The sequence below is a fragment of the Lutra lutra genome, chromosome 6 (genome assembly GCF_902655055.1).
Source record: "Lutra lutra chromosome 6, mLutLut1.2, whole genome shotgun sequence".
Classification (NCBI taxonomy): domain Eukaryota; kingdom Metazoa; phylum Chordata; class Mammalia; order Carnivora; family Mustelidae; genus Lutra; species Lutra lutra.
The window spans coordinates 80,658,238-80,677,692 of record NC_062283.1 but is presented as its reverse complement, the minus strand read 5'-3'; positions in this window follow the sequence as shown (position 1 = coordinate 80,677,692).

Sequence of the window (19,455 nt, the reverse complement as noted above, 5' to 3'; positions counted from 1 at the left end):
AGGATAATACATGCACCACCACTACCATCCATGAACACTTTTATCTAATAACTTTGAATTCCATTTTAAAGCCCAATCTTTTAAGTAATGATTTATTTTTTTATCATTTCTAGAAATGTTACTCCAGGGGGAAAATGAGACCCAAAAAGATAAATGTTAGCAATTAAACTAGAATCTTCTATCTTACACTAGATGGTGCATTTATAAAGCCACATAGAAAAATATGAATCATCTTTATGACAATTGTTACAAGAATCATTAGTACTGGTCTCACATTAAGTAAGGAAATAAATTGCTTTGCTAAAAATTTAATCCAGCTAGTCCTTTTACATATTTGCTAAAGTGAACAACATTTTACATGCTAGAAGTGCAGCTAAGGATCCTAAACTTCTTGCAGCAAACAATTAATATGCCTTACTATTATGAAACATCTATGTGTTGACAGTATAATTAGACTGGATAGAGTGTAGAGGCTTGTTTCATTGTCTTGATTGATTTGACCTGTCAAATCAAGTCAAAACCATCAAATAATACTTGACATGGACAAACAATCATACACATGTGAATCCTATTTCATAACCCATTATAGTAGGGATTTTGAGCAGTGTAAATAAAAGAAGACTAAAAAAATAAAGATGGGGCACCTGGGTGGCTCAATGGGTTGAGCCTCTTCCTTCAGCTCGGGTCATGAACCCAGGGTCCTGGGATCAAGCCCCACATTGGGCTCTCCACTCTACAGGGAGCCTGCTTCCCCCTCTCTTCCTCTCTACCTGCCTTGTGATCTCTGTCAAATAAATAAATAAAATCTTAAAAAAAAATGAAATACCTTGTATATAACAATAATACTAATTATAACAGGAGTCCCTATGTTCCAAACCCTATGACATCTTGTCTTTTCAGTTTCAGTTATAGAAGAAGTAAATTATCTTTTGATATTTTCCTTATTCACATATTTTTTCTTTTTCTACAGCCAGCTGCTTGTGGGATATTTATCAAATAATTTACATTATGTCTGCTTTTGAAGAACAGTAAAGTAAAAGAGACAAAACACAAACCAATTGGTTTTGCCCTTGGCCATGGACAAAGCACTGATAACAGAAACACATATTTACTTTAAAAAATAGGTTTTTAGGTTATAACGGAGTTAATTCATCAACCTGATGGACCTCTCTAGCAACACGTAAAACAATAATTTGGATGTATGAAAACGTTCCAAAAACTTGCAAAAAAAAATTTTAATATACAATATACAAAGTTCATCATAGAATGATAAACTTTTAAAAATTAGGAGTGCACAGTAATCTTTAATCTTCATACATCTTATAATGTAGCAGTAAAACCAGTGTTAGTATAGGTCAGTTTCAGAGAGAAATAGCAACTTTCTTCCTAGAAAAACACATGGTTTTGTTTCTTGCTTAAAAAAAGGAAAAATCTCATATCACTACCATTTCTGTATAATTGGCTCTTCTACCAGTCTGCTCCTGTTTAGTAGAATCTCCACACCATCATTTTATAATCTATTTACAAAAATCTATCAATTTATGTCAGTCCTCTGCTTTTAAGATATTGGCTAGCTCTCCATGCCTACAGAATAATTCGTTACCATGGCAAAAATATCCTTAATTTGATCTTAGATGAATTCTACACCCTTTATTCTACTTCTTCACTATCTTGTTCCAAATTATTCAATTCCATGGGCTTCAAATTCCCAGCCTTCTCTTTTTTTTTTTTAAGATTTTATTTATTTATCTGACAGAGAGAGATCACAAGTAGGCAGAGAGGCAGGCAGAGAGAGAGGAGGAAGCAGGCTCCCTGCTGAGCAGAGAGCCCGATGCGGGGCTCGATCCCAGGACCCTGAGATCATGACCTGAGCCGAAGGCAGCGGCTTAACCCACTGAGCCACCCAGGCGCCCCTTCCCAGCCTTCTCTTAACTCACTCTATTATTTCATACTATTTTTTTTTCTGTTGGAATGTTCTTCGTTGCCTGGTAAACTCTTATGCATCCCACAAGGCCTAGTATAAATGTTACTTCCTCTGTGAAATTATTATCTACCATTCAAGAAGAATTAGTAGCTTCCTCCTGTTCTCAAAACAGTATTTATTCATAATTATTATGCCATGCAAGTTGGGTCATGGATATTTGTTTACAGAAGAGGTCTGTGGTATACTGACAATAGCTACCCATGCAGAGTCAATCTCAGTTAGTTCACAGGATTTCCACACCAGCTGATGTAGGTGAAGTATGCGGCCCATTATGTTTCATTAAATGGATAAATGATTTAAAAATTTTTCACCTCCCTCTATTTTTGAGGTGATAACTTAAGGAGATACTTCAAATATTAAAAATAATGGAAAAGAGAATGCACAAGAGTGGTTATATGAGGTTTGGTTTATTTACATGTTCAACGTTAATCTCTATGAAGTAGGGATTCTATATCCCATATGTTGACTATAATGTCACAGAAATTAAAAGTAAAACACGTCATCTCTAATGACTTTAAAATAGTTCATTTTTTCAGTGCTAATCATAAGTCTTTCATGGGCAACCCCAAGTCTTTTTTAAAAATACTTTTGTTCAGATTTTACATTTTTAATTTTCTATCTCATCTTTTTCAAGGCCTATGATTTTGAATAAAAGGCAGTTAAAGCTATAAAGCTAATAAAATATGTTCATAGCTGGAGGAATACTAGTTATTTCAGGGAGAAACCTGCACAGGTGGCATGTTAAAATGAGTAATAAAAGGAATATAAAAAGAGGGATAAAACAGAGGATATGAAAACCAACCCCTACCTTCCCCTCCACTGATGATGAATAAATCACTAAACCTAAAATAAGCCTAAGATAAGAAAATCTAAAAAAAAAAAAAGTCCCTGAAATAAGTGGATTGAGGGGTTACATGCAGACATTACTACTAATTTAAATATTCAGTATCTTTGGTTTCACAGATCCAGATTGTAATATAATCTTTATGCAAATTCTTCGAATGTATATTTCGTGAAAATTTGCGGAAGTTTCTACTATAGAGAAAGGGAGTTGAGGGTGCAAATCTAACTTGCCTATGCAGGACAAATACTGTATTTTTCCTATAAATTATATTTGGATTGAGGCCACATTATTAAACCAACATCACTTGAAATAAATACCAAAAAGAAGATTTTGTGTTTTGCAATAATTTTACACTGACTGAAAAGCTGTAGAGATTGGATCATAAGCACTGAGACCTTGGTAGAGCAGATGGATTCATTATCAAAGCACACGAGCTAGACCAGCAGAACCCAAGAATCTTCCTACCCGCGGCTGTTTATAGGTCCTTGTTAGTAGGTAGATTTTCTGTATGATTCCCAATAAAATGTCCTCACAGACTGCATTGTAAACAGGGACAAAGTAGATGTATACTTACATGTGTATATTCTCTGTATACAACATTTCAGATTTATGCCTTGGAAAAAAACCTGTATTATAATTCCAGATGGCTGCTTAATTTTATCATGAAATTTATTTCAAAATCTTCAAACATTTTACCACTGATAAACTATATTGGCAAAGATATATGTGATTGATTAAAATTGATGTTTATAGCAGGTGGCCAAATTACACAAATCTGCTTTGCTGTGAAGCTGTATTAAAAACACCACTACTAAAACTAATCTGCCATTTTAAGGAAACCATTCAAGCCAATCCAGTAGCAGTTGTTTTTTAAAAATTTGACCATGCCCTACCAATATGCTAATACCCATCTGGGACACAATCCATTAAAATAATCCAAAGATGCCAAATGCAATGATAACCAGATTCTTTCATTTGTTCCCCCCAAAACGGCTGAAAACACTCTGAAAGCTTTCTTTTCCTTACCCATTTTTAGTTCTGTATTATGTTGGGAACTTGTGAGCAAAATGTCATGCTGATCTCAGAAACTTCCAAGTCCTCTTAATACTAGTGTCTGTTATATACTTGCATAATACTGGTGAATGTTTCCCCATATGCTATTTGTCACTCTAGTTTTCAGAACCCAACACTATTTACAAAGACTGCATCTAGGAGGTAACTCAATTATGTAGATGATAATGGTCAGAAAATAATTGACTCACATTGCCCATCTCATGTTTAGTAACAGTGTTGATGGATACGGGACCAGAGATCAAGATACCTCATCTATATCTGGCGAGTAATAGGCTGACATCAGCTTTGTATGAGCACAACCAAGTGGATTATTTTGTTAAAGCTCATTACTAAAAATGAAATCTTAATAAAACAAACCAAACAAAATAAAGCAAATCAGTTTATATTTTAAAAGTCATGAATCTAACTTTAAGGAAATACTTAAAAAACTTGAATTTCTGTCAGAGACTCTAATGAGCTAATATATTTTTTTAAGTTTTCTAAATTTCATCACATGGAATTTTTTAAAAACCTAATTAATAGTATGTATATGTGTGTATGACATTAACATGTTAGTGTATATATCTGTTAGTGTATGCACATATGTTACTGTATATATATGTTAGTGTGTGTGTGTATATGTACATATATATGGCATTTTGTTTTTATCATTCTAGCAGCACTTGATATTGTCACAACTCTTGCTGGTGTAATTTAAAGGCTTTTAATGTCACGGGAAAAAAAGGTGCTATTAGGTCTGAGAAAGATGGATTGGTTATAGTTCATAGGATACTGAACCACCAAATTTATATCCAAGTACAAGATGTTTTGAAGTTTCTTTATCATTTATTTGACTAACTCCCCCCAAAGCCTGTGGGCAAACATCACATAAATTTAAATATGTACAGTGTTGGGAAGGATTTTCTCTTTATTTATTTTTTTTTTAAAGATTTTATTTATTTATTTGACAGAGAGAAATCACAAGTAGGCAGAGAGGCAGGCAGAGAGAGAGGAGGAAGTAGGCTCTCTGCTGAGCAGAAAGCCCGATGTGGGGCTTGAACCCAGGACCTGGGATCATGACCTGAGCCGAAGGCAGCGGCTTAACCCACTGAGCCACCCAGGCGCCCCGGGATTTTCTCTTTAAACCTAAAAAGTTGTGTCAGTTTCCATCCATCTTACTAGTAACTTTGCTTGGTCTGTCAAAAGAACTCTAACATTTCTGGTCACAAAGAGGGAAACATACCATCTCCTTGGTAACTACAGAATGAAGACTCAAATCCTCCATTAAGTATGAAGGCTCTTTTTCATTCATTCATTCAACATTTATTGAGTGTAATTATGTCTGTCACTATGAAAGACTACAATGTGCCAAGTTTTGTGACTCCAATTTTTTTACACTTGGTTCACAAACACATACACACACAGAGCATTCAGATGGACTGACCTGTCCACTCCATCTTCAAATACACTCTATTCATTCCCATTAGTGTTTTCCACATGTTATTTCAGACAACAGACGCTGAACCAAAGCACAGACTCAGAGTCCTCACCTTCAAGAAGACTACAAGCTTCTAAGGTTGGAGACTGTCTTTGTTAAACTCTTAAAATCACCCTCTCAATAGTTCTCATTATTTCTCAACAATTACTCATTGCAGGAAGAAATATGTATAATATACAGGATTATAAAAAATTAATATAATGTGTTGCATGTATATCTTTAAATGAGTTCTACATAATAAACCATAGCACTACTCCATAAAAATGTTTTGAGGGTTTTTATACAGTATAATATCCCTTTTAAATCTAATTAAAATAACTGCTCTGCAAATTGCTAAATCCATAGATTCTCACTGTCAGTGTTACTGAGATTATTGTTCAATGAAAAGAATAAAATATTTCAGGCACATCGTCTTAATTCTGAATTTGCTTAATGCTATGAGTAACTGTGTAATCCAGTGTCTAATTTTAAACCAAATCATGTTTCTGTGCTTCTAAAAGTCAAATTGCTCCAATATCCCAGTGTGATGAGTAACACCTATTAGTTTGTGGAGAGTAAACTTGCATTTATACTAGTTCTACTAAACATTCAGTATTCTCATCGGCAAATGATCAAGAGATCAGTTTAGCTGGATACAGAATATCACACTTTGAAACTCAAGACAGTCAGTAGGATGTTGGGATGACCATTACTCTTCCCCGAAGGAAGTCACCTTTTCACGTCACTTAGCCCAGCCTTACAGGGCACACACTAGCCAGCACTCATGGACTATTTTTCAACCTGTTAGCTTGTGTCCAATTGTGGTGCATCAAAGGAAAGTAGAGTGAGCCAAGAGATTTGTACTCCTTAAAGTAGAAACCAGGAGAGATTAAGTAGATTGTAGGAATGAAGCTAAAGATGAAAACTGAAACTCTTCAAATGGCACTTTTGTTTCTTTTCCTTTTTCTTTTATTTAAAGAATAAACCATGATAGTTATGAGGGAAGAAAAAAGGACAAGGATGTCTCTTTCTTAGCCCTTTCCCCCAGTGACTATTACAGGTGCTTACTTAATGCAGAGAGCCCCTGTGGCAACCTTAGTCAATGTTATATAGCTCTTTATGACAAAGCCTCTTACATCAGTCAACTGCAAGACTTAAAACTTGGTATCAGATATGCCCCAGAGGAAATGTGGAGTAGGTATCACTAGTTCCTATGTGGGTTGGAGGAAAATAGGTACTGTTGTAAAAAAATATTCACACAGTTTTAGGTTTAAACCATCAGTGGAACTCTCCTCACATTTCAGTAGGACATTTTGTCTTTCTAAATCTCTACCAAACACTAATTTACAGTTAGAAGTCATGATGATAGAGAAGTGGGTAAACAGTGAGTGAATAGAGGGTTTGGGGGTGCTACATTTGGGTGTTCGTTACACTGGCATATTCACTCTGTGAGAATTCATCAAGTTCTCCACTTATAATTTGTGCAACTTCTAATTTACATGACATATATGTGTGTATTTTCTAAAAATAATAAGATAAAATCTGCTGCTAAGTTAAAAACCCAACACTTTCTCTACCATCACATGACTCAGAGCCTTCTTAACTTGTCATTTTATCTGTCAGTGCAGAAATGGCCATCAGTCTTGAGAAGAAAAAAAAATGATTCAACAATGTGAAAATTAATAAGGAAAATAAGGCTCTTTTTTCTATCCTAGTACTACAAATGAAATGTATCTTCTAATATAATTAATATGTAATGGTACAAATCTATTTTTCTTTAAGCCACTAGAATAGAATTATAATATTCCAAGAGTATCTAACACTCTTCCCCAAGGAAAAAACTCAGCAACAGATATTTTAAACCTTTTCAGTGGGAGCCGTATAATTCCCTCATCCATGTCCTTGAAAGTTAGCAAGTATGAACGATTAGTGCCCGTGATCCCCTGTTACACTAACCTTGCTGGATGGGAAGATTCCAGTTATAAGGCAACAATTTCAACAGTAGAATTCAGCTGAGCACACTGGAGAATAGAAGTGTTGTGTTATTTACATCTCCTTGCAGCCTCCTGTGCTCTACTGAAGGGTGTTGATGGTGATCTCTTTTTTTAATTTTATTTTATTTATTTATTTGACAAGAGAGAGAGATCACAAGTAGGCAGAGAGGCAGGCAGAGAGGCAGGCAGAGAGAGAGGGGAAAGCAGGGTCCCTGCTGGGCAGAGAGCCGGATGTGGGGCTTGGAAAAAAGACTTTGAGATCATGACCTGAGCTGAAGACAGAGGCTTAACCCACTGAGCCACCAGGTGCCCCTGATGGTGATCTCTTTTAAAATATCAGATTTCATTGCTATTTATTACAGGAAAAAAAGAATTCTAGTTGAAGATAAATCTACCTTGTTTGCTAACAAGAGAGGCAAGTATTTATTATTATACTATCAGCATAAAAGAAATAACCCATGGCAGCTATCTGTAGTGTGTGCCTGGCTGGCTGACCACTTATGCTGCCTTCACTGTCTTCTCTTCAGATGGTGAAGCAATACAGATAGAAAGTGGATTCTGTGTAGAGTTCTCAGCATGTGAAATATAGAAGCACCTAAGGTGCTTTATGAGTGTGGAAACAAAACACATTTTATTACCTAGTACTATTCTAGTTATGAGAAACATAATCATGCAAGTTATGGTGTCTTGTGAAGATAAAGGGTGGTAATCTATAGGGTCAAGAGTCTGAACATTCAGAAGATACCAGATTCAGTGGCTCAAGTTATATCAATAAGGACTTGGTCTCTCTTCCTATCTCAGGTCTGCTTTTCTCTGTATGGCCTTTGTGCAGTCACGACTATCTTAGGGAATAGCAAGAAGGCAGCTAGCAGCTCCAGCCTATTTTCTACCTTTAGCAATCATAGTGGAAATAGCTCCTCCTCTTCAATAGTTGAATAATTCTGATAAATGTGAACCCTTATTCCCTACCCTACCCCAACCATGTTCTGCAGGCACAGAGATTGAATAATTGTCTATGCCTGGATCACAGCCATCTCCAGATCAAAGTTACTAGTGATCCCTTTCAAAATACAAGCCTTAAAAGTGAGAGCAGGCTAGTTTCCCAAAGGGAGAGAGAGGTAAAAACAATGTAAAAGAGAAAAAGGTAATGGGTTCTAGGTAAGCAAGAGTAGCAGATATATTCAGATAAGTATTTTAAAATATAATGTCAACTTTCTAAGGACAGTGGAAAAAGCAAAGCTATGTCAATTTACAAATTAGGTAATCACAGCTATGTTCAAAGTCCTGTACCAGTCTGAATTGATGCTCTCAGTTCACCTGGTCCAGAATGTTCTCTGACTAAAGACACTAGTCTCCCTCTCCAAGATGCCTCCTATCCTTCCTTCTTATTTGAGCAACTACTTACTCAAAACCCTTCAACTGACCTCGAAGTCTCTCATTCAACTCTAATTCTACTACTGTTTTAAATATCTTTCCTTATTATTTTTTTCCTAAACATTGTCTAAAGCCAAAGAGGGTGTTTTGTAGAATATAAAAGAATTGACATGATGTGGAGATAAAAGTTTACACTCTAGATAAAACTAAGAAAGGAAATCTATTTATCATTTCCAAGGGATAAACTCATGTTCCTCCTCTCGGGGTCTGTTCGTTAAAGGGCTAAAATGACATGATACTAGCATGGGCTTTTGGCATCCTGCACCAGTACTATATTGAGAAAAGCCTTGGAAAAAGCATAATCTTTGAAAATGTATCCTAAAATAGCCTACCAATTAGACGCTTTCCATAGAGCCTATAAAGGGAAGACTGTGGTCTCTCTTTCACAAAAGAACCAAGAGTGATGTTTTTAAGTTAGAATGCTGTTGGGCCTGGAGTCAAGAAAATAGAGTCTCTATAAGCCTTCTCAGCCTATAATTCAGAAACAGTCAAACGACTCAATGATGGGATAATCTACAAACCAATTGTTATATGAGACGCTCAGAAACAGGCTAAGTAAAAAACTTCAAGACAAATTACAGGGTAAAGTCCTGGACTGCTAGAAGATGGAGTCTTTTATCCAATTTTACCTGTTGTTCTTGCTGTTTTACTAGTTGTTATATGGTAGACTCTCTTTGGGAAAAAAATAATGTTCAGTACCAGCTATTGTGAAAATAAAATGCCATATAAAGTCTGTATGATGGTGTCCTTATTTCTTTAGAGATCTGAACATTCTAAGCTTTCAGGCTTTTGTGTGGTTTTCTAACATTAACTTTTCCTCTTTAACGCTTAGTATCATGAAGATTTAGGCTTCAGTTTTCTCTTAAAGTTTACAATTTTTATATTTGTCTTTCTGCCAAAGTTCTGTTGATTTCCACATTTCCACTTTTACTTATCAATGTTAGAAGGTAATTTGTAGCCTTATTCTTCACTGATTTTCTATGTCTCAAATTGTTGTTAGATTTGGTTTCCCTTTTCTTAGTGAACAAAACCTAAATTAAGCTTATTTTTTCTCCTTGCATTCAAAAATACGTTACAAAATTTCCAGCCCAGCAAATGTCATTAGTAGATTTAAACTATTTAATTCTTTTACTATTAGCTAATATTTTAATTTCCTACTTCATTGATTTGGGTCACTTTGTACGTTTTGTTCAAATTACATCATCACTTAATTTTACAGTGTAAAAACGACTATATTTATGCATCATTGCTCCCATAAGACCCTATTACTTGCTCTGTGTTCTCTCTTACCACCAGTTTGTGATTTTATTCACTTGATTTCCCAACTATTCTGTAAACACTTTGAGAGTAAATACTATGTCCAACTGTGGAATACTAAGCTTTTAACATAATTCCCAATATACAGTAGTACATGCTCAATAAATGCTGCATACTTTAAAGGAATAAATTAGTATATTAACAAATTGTTTTAGTGCTTGGGATACAGTGGAATCTCAATCATTTGTTTAGCAAATGGATATAGGTGGTGTTTTCTATACATGGAACCCATATTCAGTTACCAGTGTATAATATAATATGGGTGATATATAGGAATAATAATGATGTACCCCATCAAGATGTTAGAAGAGGAAAAAACTGCCACCTGAGAATAACTATAAGCCAACACACAACTGATTTAAGCACAGTGATGAAAGCTAACCAAAAAGAGAATAACGCCAAAATTGACCAGCTCTGACAGTCACTTAATTGAAGGTATTATTACACCAAAAAGGGAGGGGGAGACCCATCTGAGGTGAGGATTGTTAGGACTATAATCCTAGAAAAGTAAGTGTCTCAGAGGTAAATAATAGAAGTGCTCATGTAGGTATTATTTAGGAAGGGAGTTATGGACCGAAGATGTGGCCTATCCAATTCCAATAACAGGGGCATCACTATTGTGCAGATGGATGTATCAGGTTCTTTTTGTCAGATGCCATTAAACAACACATTACATAACTAAATCTCCTTTCCAGTCAGGTAGGCTCCTAAGTCTCTGGTTATGTACTAGGATATAGTATCCAGAGAGCCCAAGATGGGTACAGGGATGGTACTGAAGTGTTTGAAAAGAAAAAATAGTCACTTGAGAGGCAACATCCAAGGGAAAAGTTGATAAGAATGTCCCATCAGACATTTGATAAAAACATCAATACAAAGAGATTCTCCAAAAAGGGGGAGGTGGGAAGAGGCATAATATGGGAAGAATAGAACTAGATGAGAGAAAACATTTTCATAGAGGAATACAGGTAGAAAGTTGAAAGCAGAACATCTGGTAAAATGTCCTTAGCTGAAGAGTGTAGCAATTTCCAACTGATATCTGCAGTCTCAGGTGGAAGGGAAAGCAATTAAGAGGTAGCCATTCTATGCTTTCCACAGTCTTGGGTAATGAATAATGAACCCTCTGTAAAATGTGGCCTTAATGAATCTAATTTTATACACATTTTCTGTATGTTTGCTCAAAATGAGTTCACTGCTGGAGACTGGTCTGTTCTTGATGTGTGATGGATCGGGAATCCCTGCCTGAAAGGCCGCAGGGCAGACCTGATAATGGTGATGATCATACTAAGGCAAAAGCTGTCCTCTGGGTCAGTAGCCTGCTGAACATCTTTCTCCAAGCTCAAGTCTCAGGGCCATCTTCTTTTTATCATAAAAATGTAGAGTCTAATTTCCGAAGTTCATAATGAAGGTTGCATTGTTAACGTGCCAAATATTTATTGCACATGGACTCTGCAAAAAACTTTCTCAAAACTCTTTCTGTATCATCTCTACTTTCTTCTCTCTTCCACCTTAAAATATCAGTGGTCTGCCTAAAACACAGAAAGTGTTGACTAAAGCAAACATAAATACAACTTGAGGGACTGATGGTTATGTGTATTATTGCTCTGTTCCGATTTCTGTACTAGGTTCTCCTCCCATTAAAACTTTTGTTCAGTGCTAGCTGCACATGTCACCATGCTTCCACATAGAAGGCACTGAAGAAAGAGTTGGATGTATTATAATGTCCCTACTCCCACTTTAAATTTCTAACACAAATGGCTGACATTATGAACACAGTGAGAGAACCAGGTTTATATGACTAAAAAGGCAAGGATCGGTCTGAAAAGAGCAAATTCAGTTGCTTTATCTGCATGCTTTCCCAATCTGGAACTGGTGCCCTAGCAATACCCCAGTGTGAAACAAAATCTTGATCAGTATTTTTTATCAGTATGTAGAATATCTCTTAAGCTTTGGTTAGGTGATACAGGCTTGAAGTTCCAGTTCATAAATGAATTGGCTACAAGTGGGAATTTTCCTCTTTGGTTTTTCTCACCTTGGAAAACAGAAGCTAAAAATACACCAAATTGCTGTGTTCAAAGAGTAACCATGTTGTGGTTCTAAATTAGGACAATTCAAAGATAAATTTGGGAAAGAGACCTCAATAGAACATTCTGATTTCTTAATCTTGTTTCCCAAAGAAATATAAAGTAGATAAACAAATAGAACAATGCCATCATAGACAAATTTTGACTGAATTATGAGGAAATAAGCCAAAAAGAATTATGCACCTTTCTTTTTTTTTTTTTTTAAGATTTTATTTATTTATTTGACAGAGAGAGATCACAAGCAGGCAGAGAGGCAGGCAGAGAGGCAGGCAGAGAGACAGGAGGAAGCAGGCTCCCTGCTGAGCAGAGGGCCCGATGCGGGACTCGATCCCAGGACTCCGAGATCATGACCTGAGCCGAAGGCAGCGGCTTAACCCACTGAGCCACCCAGGCGCCCCTAATTATGCACCTTTCTTAATGCATGCAAAACTCACCCAAATTCCAAGTTTCTCCGTGCTCTTCTTTGATGTAACAGTTTTGGAGAAGGGGAATCAGTTAGCAGGAGAGGCCACATTAAGAAGTCTTGCCGGAAGTAGATACTTTTAAAAGATCTAAACCCTAATCATACAATCGGAGGGCCACAGTGGGGGGATTCATCCATATCTTCTCTTCCAAGACACTTTGAAACCTAGCTTCCTTCCTCCCCAGTCAAGAAAATATGGTGACTTACAAGACTGAGCCATGGTCCAGAATAAGGCTTTATATACCAAAATAAAGTAGCTTATCAAGATCCAATGTTTGGGGGCGCCTGGGTGGCTCAGTGGGTTAAAGCCTCTGCCTTCAGCTCGGGTCATGATCCCAGTGTCCTGGGATCGAGCCCCGCATCGGGCTCTCTGCTCAGCGGATAGCCTGCTTCCCTCTCTCTCTCTCTCTCTGCCTGCCTCTCTGCCTACTTGTGATCTCTGTCTGTGAAATAAATAAATAAATAATCTTAAAAAAAAAAAAAGATCCAATGTTTGTCTGAACTAGGAGGGTATTTCTGAGAAAGGTAAGAATATGTAAATAGGCATTCAACAGACACCATTTTTCCTCTTTTAATAATTTGTATAAGGAATATTTAATTGAGTTAAGTTTGCAGTAGGGCCAGGAACATTTGATTAAGTTTTTACAAATTAGTTAGCAGTCCAAGAAGTCATTCTGCAAGAAAAAGTCATTCTGTCAATTATATTCCAGTAACTCACTCTGGTCCAACTCAACCAGTCCAAAGGAGAAACACATCAAAGTATTATTTCCTACACTTGAAGTATTTGTAAGTACTTTTCATGGAAAGGAAAAAAATAGGATCAATATAAAATATTCAGTAACTAAGCTTCTTGCTTTAGAATCTTGAACTCTTCAAACAAAATATGCCACAAAAAAAACCAAAATAGTGTTTCAAATAATTAAAAAAAGATAAATAGAAATTCTTATTTGTACAAATGATATGCAAGAAAGAAGGCGTAAAGCTAAGATAAAACAGCCAGCTTATCTTTCTTCCAAAAAAACCCACATTTTTTATTCCCTTGTCTAATAAGAAAAACGCTTCAGAGGAGACATCGTGTTCATGTAGATGAATATTGTTTAAGTGTTCTTTATACAATACAGGTCTCTTATGTAAACATTTTTTAGAAATATGATAAAAATTTTCTTATAATTTAGGTTCCATTTCTTTTTTTTTTTAATTTTACTTATTTATTTGACAGAGAGACAGAGAGAGAGCACAAGCAGGGTGAGAGGATGAGAGAGAGGGAGAAGCAGGTTACTCTGCAAAGCAGGGGAAGCCCGATATGGGACTCGATCCCAGGACTCCCGGATCATAACCTGAGCTGAAGGCAGTAGCTTAACCAATTGAGCCACCCATATGTCCCTAGGTTCCATTTCTAAAAATACTATCTAAAGGGTGCCTGGGTGGTTCAGTCAATTGAGCGTCTGCCTTTGGTTCTCAGGTTACGATCTCAGAGTCCTGGGATCGAGCCCCTCTTCTGGCTCTCTGCTCAGCAGGGAGTCTGCTTTTCCCTCTGACCCTTTCCCCCTTATGCTCTCTCTCTCAAATAAATAAGTAAAGTATTTAAAAAACAAATACACACATAATAAATAATAAAAATACTATCTAAAAGTGGAATACAATCTTAGAATTCTAGAAAATTACTTGTTATTGATTCGATAGAGAAAAAATCCTCAATTTAATGCAGTGATACATTCATAAACTCTTGAAACATGGGATTAAAATATATAGGAATTTCATACAATCTTTTAATTTCAGATCATTTCCACAACAGATCAGCTTTAAAAAATCCCATCTCTACCATCAATCTCCTTAGTTTATTTCTTCTGCTCTATTAATACCCACTAATGGAGATATACATTTAATCAGAATTGTGGACTTTTGTTAAAACCTTTAAAATAATTTTAAAGGTTTTAAAATTTCTTTTAAATTTTTAAAAGAAAATTGTTTTTCTGCTTGATGATTTCAATCCCTTGTATTTATGGCTAGTGTTTTCTGTTCCATTTACTGTTTATTTCAATCTGCTTCAATATCAATATGAGTTTTGGTTGTTTCTATTATGTTTTAAGAATATAAAAGTTTCATAGGCACTTTTCCAGTTTCTTTAATACAGTAAAAGCCATTCAATAACCCTGAGTTAATATTTATCATCATTTTACAAATGATATAACTGAAACTAATAAAGAAGTTAAGTATATTTTTTTAAAGATCTTATCTATTTATTTGACAGAGATAAAGAGATCACAAGTAGGCAGAGAGGCAGGCAGAGAGAGAGGAGGAAGCAGGCTCCTTGCTGAGCAGAGAGCCCAATGCGGGGGCTCGATCCCAGGACCCTGGGATCATGACCTGAGCTGAAGGCAGAGGCTTTAACCCACTGAGCCACCCAGGTGCCCCAAGAAGTTAAGTATTTTGCCCAATATAGAGCTCCATCTCTCTGATTTCAAAGTATCATGATTGTGTTTCAGATTCTCAGGCAAAACACCAAAAATATGAATGCTTTTAAAATGTGAAAGTCAGGGGCGCCTGGGTGACTCAGTGGGCTAAAGCCTCTGCCTTCGGCTCAGGTCATGATCCCGGGGTCCTGGGATCGAGCCCTGCATCTGGCTCTCTGCTCAGCAGGGAGCCTGCTTCCTCCTCCCTCTCTCTCTGCCTGCCTCTCTGCCTACTTGTGGTCTCTATCAAATAAATAGATAAAATCTTTTTAAAAAATTAAAAAATAAATAAAATGTGAAAGTCATGATTAATCATTTTAAGTCAAAATAACTGTTAAAATTTCACTTGTCTCAAAACTGTGTTTTGTGTTCCTTACCACTCCTCCTCACTTTTCCTATCTTTGTGTACCTTTCTTTTCATCATGATTTATACAGTACCTCACTTTCCGTAATGCTATATTTTCAACAGTTCATCTTTATCTATTCTGATTTGTCCTTTTTACATGAACATCCTTCATCCCACATGCCAAATTTCTTCCCACTATAATTTATAGACATCATCACTTGGTTAGACTTGACCCTACCTGTCACAATTGCCTTCAAATACATTTTTTTTTTAAAAGAGGGCACAGACAATATTCATGTTGTAGTGCTCTGTCACCAAGATAAAACAGTTACGGTGCAGAACTTCTTTAAGTCTGGTGTTTGCAGTTTATGTTCGTTCAGTGCTGTGTACACATAACCGAAAATCAATAGGAAGTTAATGGAAAGCAAATACCATAGGGAGAATCAGGCACTACACATAACGTACTTATAGAGCAAGAGAGAAACATTTCAAGCAAATGGATAAAAACAAGTTTGGAAAGTTGAAAAAAAAAATGGAGTGCTTGTTTTATATGACTCCTACCTGTAGGGAATCTATAACTTGGCCTACGTTCGATATTCTTTCACTTTCTCATACTGTTAAAAATGTCTATTTGGAACACCTTGAGGGAAACACCCAGATTAAGATGATTCACCAAGGTGTACTCAGGACATTCATATATCTACTTATTCTCAAAATTATAAGAAATAAGCTCTCAAAGATTTGAGTATCTCTCAATGACTGATGTAATGAACAGCTAAGATAGAAATAGCCAAGCTCAAAGGTGCTCCAACCACTGACACCTCTGTCCAGGAAGGTAGAATAATTCCAGTCTCCTGAATATTCTACTGATGAAAGTACTTCTTTTTAGAACATTAAGAATTGGATTCTAATAGAAAATTCACTTTATTAATTATAATATGAATTATTCACAAGCATTTTCTGAACACTTCATTATGTGCTCCATATATATGCAAGTTGGCATTACATATCTCTATCATTCATTCAATGATTTATAAAAAGAAGATTGTATAACATAGTGGTTAAGACCATAGGCTCTGGAGTCAAACTTGATATAAAACTTACTTGTGCCCTCTGCTGTAAAAGTCTAATTAAAAAAGTATATTAAGTATTTAAGTAATTATTCTCTGCATAGTATATAGATAGTAACATAAACTAATGTTATTATCTCTACCCAATAGTGTGTATTCAGTTTCCTGTCCTTTCTGTAGAAAATTATCACTAATTTTACCATTTTTATCATACAAATTTACTATCTTACAGTTCTAGAGGTCAGAAGTTCAAAATTGGTCTCACTGGGCTAAAATCAAGGTGTCAGTAGGACTCCATTCCATCTGGGGGCTCCAGGGAAGAATCCATTTCCATGCCTTTGCCAACTTTTAGGGGCCGCCTGCCTTCCTTGGTTCATGGTCCCTCTCCATCTTCATAGCCAATGATAGACTACTGAGTTTCTCTTATCAAATCATTCTGACTCTGATCCTTCTGCCTTCTTCTTCCACATTTAAGGACCTTTGTGATTATACCATACCCACCTTGAAAATATCTAATATTTTCCTTATGATTTTTTATTTTTTAAGATTTTTTTTTTTATTTTAGAGAGAGAGAGAGTGAGAGTGTGTGTGTGTGTGTGTGTGTATGTGTGTGTGTGTGTGCGCATGCACGTGTGTCGGGGGGGAGGAAGAGGTAGAGAGAGAAAAGCAGTCTACCTGCTGAGTGGTGAACCTAAACTCCTCTTGATCCTAGGACCCTGAGATCATGACCTAAGCTGGAATCAAGAGTCAGTCACTTAACCAACTGAGCCACCCATGTACCCCAAATAATGTCCTTATCCTAAAGTTAACTTGATTATTAAATTTAATTCAATCTGTGATCTCATTCTCCCTTACTGTGAAATTATTTCAACATAATTTATTCACAGACTATTAAGGATTAGCTGGTGTGTATCACTGGGATGCTACTATTCTGCCTACCATATACTGAGTAAACAGTATTATTTAATTTACTAACTATACCATTTTTTAAGTTAGGCATAATAGGAAAAGATTGACATTTATAAGGTCTCTTTTCAAAATAACCCAATGATATTAGGTAATAACAAAGTCAACTAACTGTATGTGTATTTTTCATTAAACATTTTTATTAATATTTTTACAAATAAAAATATTTCTATAAAAAATAATTGAATGCAATTGTAAATTACAGAAATGTAGAAATATATGATGGTAAATAAATTTTCACAAAAAATTTTATTTTTTTTAATTTTGAGGAGCAAGGATTTGTTATTTTTAAAAGAAATTTTAATTATTCTTTAAGATTAAATCCCTGTGCTAGAAGCTAAGAAAGTTACAAAATACATAAAAACTATATCTTTAGGAACTCTCTGTCTGATCTGCAAGAGACAATATTCATTTCTCAAACCAGTAAGAAGCACAAGCATCAGTTTATGTTTAAGCACATTACATCTTTCAGAACCGCTTCCAGATTGAGATCAATGTGGGATAGTTTTCAGAGAAGAACAAGGATTTTTGGGAATGGCTGCCTAACAATTTTGACTCACTGCTTTCTCTTAAAACTGGTAAATATTATGGACTCATTTTTCTTGTCCAATCCTCACTCCAAAATACACTTGCAATTATGTATACAATTTCTACATTTTCACTGATTCCTTGAAGCCTAAACACAAACTCCAAAGATCCATGGCCTTGGGAAAAATAGTTCTGTTCTGTTGGCATTAGATATGACTAGATATGATTCAATATGACAGATTGGTGAATAAAAGAATGGATTTCTAAGGATAAGGAAACAGCCAAAAATGGCCAACCTCTTCCTCTATAAGATGGCGCATAATTCATGCTTAAAATCTGATTAGTTCTCCTGTTTTCTTTTTTTTTTTTTTTTTTTTTAAAGATTTTATTTATTTATTTGACAGAGAGGCAGGCAGAGAGAGAGAGAGGGAAGCAGGCTCACCGCTGAGCAGAGAGCCCGATGCGGGACTCGATCCCAGGACCCCGAGACCATGACCTGAGCCGAAGGCAGCGGCTTAACCCACTGAGCCACCCAGGCGCCCCAGTTCTCCTGTTTTCTTTCTCTTTCCAGTGCCTGATGTTTTGGAGAGAAGTCTGAGCAATGTCAGTTGTACAGCAGAAAGAAATAAGTCTTACTAAAACAATGTAAGGAAATATATATAACCAGCATTGTATTTATTTGATAGTCTAAGCCTTTCCACTTAGAATGGTAGATTTCTAAGGCAGGGTAAGTCTTTGCATTCACTACTTGTTTCTGACAAAACTAGATAAAGTGTATTATTCTCTGCATTTTATGTCACAAGACTAACACTTATTTCAAGAAGAAAATTAATGTCAAAGGCACAAAAAAAGAATTCAGAAATTTATACTCATACACTTTTACATTTCTGCCACTTTTTTGTTACAAGAAATTATAAAGTGATTTTTTTTTTTTTCTTTTTAAATCCGCAGGCCCATTGGAACAAGTCTGGCACTTTAGCATCTGGCTTAGAAAATATATACAAAAACACTTTATTTTAGTTCCTCAAAAAATCATTTCATATCATGTAGCCCTAGTCAAATTCCTTTTCTTAATGATTTCTGAATGGCACTCATCATAATAACAGTGAAGTAAGTAACTAAGAAATTAATTATTTAAGTTCTTCCTTTTCAATCCCCTCAAGAATATGAGCTTCTTAAGGAAAGGGCGGTATCTGTTGGTTTGTGTGAAATATCCAATGTCTTATGCATTCAAAGCTGCTCAGTGAAAAAAATAAGTGGTTAACTAAACTCTGTATCCTTGAGATGCATCCTAGACTGATTCTGTGTGGATTACCTCATTTTACTAAATGATACTTCCCGTCTTCTCTTACTAGCCTTACATTTTGCTCCTGTCCCTTCTCCAGCTATAAGGTCCTGGTACTTAAACTACCCACACAGAAGTTTTGGGTGGTGTTTTTTGGGGG